This window comes from Bos indicus x Bos taurus, chromosome 2 (genome assembly GCF_003369695.1).
Source record: "Bos indicus x Bos taurus breed Angus x Brahman F1 hybrid chromosome 2, Bos_hybrid_MaternalHap_v2.0, whole genome shotgun sequence".
In the NCBI taxonomy this organism is placed as follows: Eukaryota; Metazoa; Chordata; class Mammalia; order Artiodactyla; family Bovidae; genus Bos; species Bos indicus x Bos taurus.
In genome coordinates, this window is record NC_040077.1 from 135,655,390 (window position 1) to 135,660,140 (window position 4,751).

Genomic DNA, 4,751 nt, shown 5'->3' on the forward strand with positions numbered 1-4,751 from the left:
CTGAGTTTGTTTTTCAGCCTTCAGAGGAGCAGTGGGGTTGAGAGACCGCGTCTGAGGTGGGGTGGGTGCGTCCCTAGGGTCCGGTGGTGAAGAGTTCTCACCTCCCATGCGGGCTGTGGGTTGGATCCCTGGTCCGGAAACTTAAGATCCCACATGCCATGTGGTCGAAAACTGTTTTGCAGATAAATAAATAAAATAAAATTGGGTCTTTAAAAACATGAAATGAGGTGGGGAGGGCTCACCCCCACCCTGGAAAGTAGACAGAGCTTCATATGCAGTGCACATGTCATGTAGCCCTGGGAGTGCGGTGGGCGGGAGGTGGGCAGGGGACCAGGAGTCAGCCTCCATGCCAACAGGCCTTCATCACCTTTGATCCCAAGGCTTCTGGAGGGCGGGGGCAGTGGGCGATGGGGGAGGAGGCGGGGGGGGGGGCGATGGGGGAGGGCGGGGGCAGGGGGCGATGGGCCAGGGCGGGGGCCGTGGGGGATGATGGGGGAGGGTGGGGGCGGCGGGGGGGCCTGACGGGGCAGGGCGGGGGGCACGGCGGGGAGGGCACTTAGCCCAGCCATCAGCCTCCCTCCCACACATCTCCGCAGAGCTGTTGAAATAAATTCTTCATCCATGTCGGGCTCTGAGGTTTACAAAAGCTTTTCACAAGTTTGGGCTTGTTGGAGCCTTAGCACTCCCGAGTTTCGAGTTTCGTGGGCAGCCCCGTTTTACAGAAGAAGAAAACTGAGGCTGGGCCCAGGGAAGGGGCTTGCCCAAGGCCACGGCGACTTAAGAGGCAGAGGCCAGACTTGAAAGCAAGGCCTTGCATCCCAGTTAGGTGCTTTTCCCACAGAGGGGAGACTCAGGCTCAGAGATGTGCAGTGACTTGCCCTAAGTCACGCAGCAGGGAGGAGAAGGGGCCTTGGAGTCACAGCCCTGGTCCCACCCCAAGCCTTCTGCACTATACCAGGCCACTGCCCAGGACACCAGAGGCCATTCTTGGCGGGCCTTAGGAAGATGTCATACCCCGGGCATCAGAGGCAGGATCAGATGGGCAGAAGTGATCCAGGGCACAGGAGGAAGTCTTCCTGGAGGAGGTCATCCAGAGCTAAGAGCTCAGGCACAAGTAGGGATTAACCAGTGAAGCAGTGGGAAAGGGTGATGCGGGCAGGGTAAATTGTGGAGGTGTGAAACTGGGATTGTGCAAGCAGGAACCACAAGCGATTCGGCGTCATTAGGGCGTGACGCAGAGTGCCGAAGAGATCTCCAGGGAAGAGGGCCAGCAGTGGGGATTTTAAGCTGAGGGCAACGGGGAGCCAGGGAAGATGTTAAGCAGGGCGAGACGTGATTGCTGTGCCCCAAACAGAAGTCAGCGCTACAGAGGCCCAGGCCTCTTGACTCCCAGCCTAGAACTAGGGGAGACAGGAGACATTCTGGCAAATGTGGGAGGCCACTCAGCTTGCTGTGGGGCCTCAGGCTGCCCACTCGGCCCTGCCGCCCTGCCTCCGTGGGGAGCCGGTTCTGGGCCCTGGCCCACTGAGCGCCAGTGTCTCCTGCACGGCCGGGCTGAACTGGGCGTGGGAAAGGTGAGGGGGCACAGGGGCCAGTGCCCCAGGCCTCGCACTCCTGAGCGCCGGCCGCCTGGGTGTGCTGAGACAGGCGGCGGATCGAGCCTTCCGGCGAGCTGACCCTTGCCTGGCCGGCCCCGGCTTGCCCCCAGGGCTCTGTTACTGGGTTATGGCTACTGCCACCACCACTGACAGAGCTGTTGGTCTGGCAGGGAGCAGGCCTGCCGCAGTGTGGAGGCCGGGCTGAGTCCAATCTCCAGAGCCACTCAGCCCCCAGTGGCCCTGCTGGGGAGCAAGACTGGCTCAGCCTGGGGGAGGCTGGCTGCATGTGTTCCCCACTCTCTGTCTCAGAGCCCCTGTGGGCATAAGGCCCTCCAAGGGCGCACGAGACTGTGCAGCCTGACTGTGGGCTACAGGGTGGAGTCTGTGCTCAAAGGCCAGGGGGCAGCTGTCTGGAGCCTCCAACAGGCCCCACAATGGGCAAGAGGGGAAACTTCATTTTGTTTTGTTTTTTCCACACCACGTGACATGTGACACGTGGGATCTTAGTTCTCCAACCAGGGATCAAACCCACACCTGCAGTAGAATCTAGAGTCTTAACCACTGGACCACCAGGGAAGCCCTGGAAACTTAGTTTTTTATATTAAAGCAAATCTAGTTCTCCCCCTAGAGAGCCTGGAAGTAGTGACACCCTGGCAGCGAGAAGCACATTCGCCCTCTAGGTCTTGGTTCCTACACACCGCTCTCTAATAATATGGACAAGAACTCCCTAGGAAATGATCGATTCCGGGGCTGAGGCAGGGAAAACAACAGACGAGCCCGGAGCACCTTGGAGTGCTCGAGAGTAAGGAAATGCTAAACAAACAACAAACCAACAGACGGGGTATCAGTACAGGAGCCAACCTGAAAGAGATCCCAGTGGCCAAACCTAGGCCAGGATGAGCAACAGAACAAATAACACAATTGGATTATAATCCAACGCATAAAAACGCATATCCATGAGTCCACACTGATGTAATGATTGAAGAAATAAATAAATGGGGCAGACTAGACAAATCTTCGTTACAGAAGAATTCTGAATAATTCATGTAGGTTTCCCCCCTCTGGGAGGTGGAGCTTAATTCTCCACTGCTTTGACTGTGGACTGAATGAACCTAGTGAAATCTTCCAAAGAAAGGAAGTATAAAAAAGGTTTATATATATATAATATTTATATATTTATTTATTTAATAAATAAAAAAAATAAAAAAATAAAAAAGGTTTAAAAATAAAGAAAAAGAAAACAATTTTACGGTAGAGAAACCTGACAAATACTACCACAATCAAGTTAGAGTCACCAATGGAACCAGCAAACTCAGAACAACAGGGATACGTGTCTGGAATCTGATCGGGTGTCAGCAACCAAACAGAAGTTACCGGGCGCCGCCCGCTGCTCCAGGGTTTTGCCCATCAGTTCAGTTCAGTCGCTCAGTCATGACCGACTTTGCGACCCCATGGACTGCAGCACGCCAGGCCTCCCTGTCTATCACCAACTCCTGGAGCTTACTCAAACTCATGCCCATTGAGTCGGTGATGCCATCCAACCATCTTATCCTCTGTCGACCCCTTCTCCTCCATCCTTCAATCTTTCCCAGCATCAGGGTCTTTTCTAATGAGTCCGTTCTTCATATCAGGTGGACAAAGTATTGGAGTCTCAGCTTCAGTATCAGTTCTTCCAGTGACTATTCAGGACTGATTTGCTTCAGGATGGACTATTTGATCTCACTGTAGTCCTAAGGACTCTCAAGAGTCTTCTCCAACACCACAGTTTAACACCATCAATTCTTCGGTGCTTAGCTTTCCTTACAGCCCAACTCTCACATCCATACATGACCACTGGAAAAACTATAGCTTTGACTAGACAGACCTTTGTTGGAGAAGTAATGTCTCTGTTTTTTAATGTGCTGTCTAGGTTGATTATAGCTTTTCTTCCAAGGAGCAAACATCTTTTAATATCATGGCTGCAGTCACTGTCTGCAGTGATTTTGGAGCCCAAAAAAATTAAGTCTGTCCCTGTTTCCATTCTTTTCCCATCTATTTGCCATGAAGTGATGGGACCAGACGCCATGATCTTAGTTTTCTGAATGTTGAATTTTAAGCCAACTTTTTCATTCCCCTCTTTTACTTTCATCAAGAGGCTCTTTAGTTCTTCTTCACTTTCTGCCAGCCAAAAGGGTGGTATCATCTGTGTATCTGAGGTTATTGATATTTCTCCTGGAAATCTTGATTCCAGCTTGTGCTTCTTCCAGCCCAGCATTTCCCATGATGTACTCTGCATTGAAGTAAATAAGCAGGGTGACAATATACAGCCTTGACGAACTCCTTTCCCGATTTGGAACCAGTCTGTTGTTGTTTCATGTCCAGTTCTAACTGTTGCTTCCTGACCTGCATACACATTTCTCAGGAGGCAGGTCAGCTGGTCTGGTATTCCCATCTCTTGAAGAATTTTCCACACTTTGTTGTGATCCACACAGTCAGAGGCTTTGGCATAGTCAATAAAGCAGAAATAGATGTTTTTCTGGAACTCTCTTGCTTTTTCGATGATCCAACAGATGGTAATTTGATCTCTGGTTCCTCTGCCTTTTCTAAAAGCAGCTTAAACATCTAGAAGTTCATGGTTCACATATTGTTGAAGCCTGGCTTGGAGAATTTTGAGCATTACTTTACTAACGTGTGAGATGAGTGCAATTGTGTGGTAGTTTGAGCATTCTTTGGCATTGCCTTTCTTTGGGATTGGAATGAAAACTGACCTTTTCCAGTCCTGTGGCCACTGCTGAGTTTTCCAAATTGGCTGGCCTATTGAGTGCAGCACTTTCACAGCATCATCTTTCAGGATTTGAAATAGCTCAACTGGAATTCCACCACCTCCACTAGCTTTGTTTGTAGTGATGCTTCCTAAGGCCCACCTGACTTCACATTCCAGGATGTCTGGCTCTAGGTGAGTGATCACATCATCATGATTATCTGGGTCGTAAAGATCTTTTTTGTATAGTTCTTCTATGTATTCTTGCCACCTCTTCTTAATATCTTCTGCTTCTGTTAGGTCCATACCATTTCTGTCCTTTATTGAGCCCATCTTTGCATGAAATGTTCCCTTGGTAGCTCTAATTTTCTTGAAGAGCTCTCTAGTCTTTCCCATTCTGTTGTTTTCCTCTA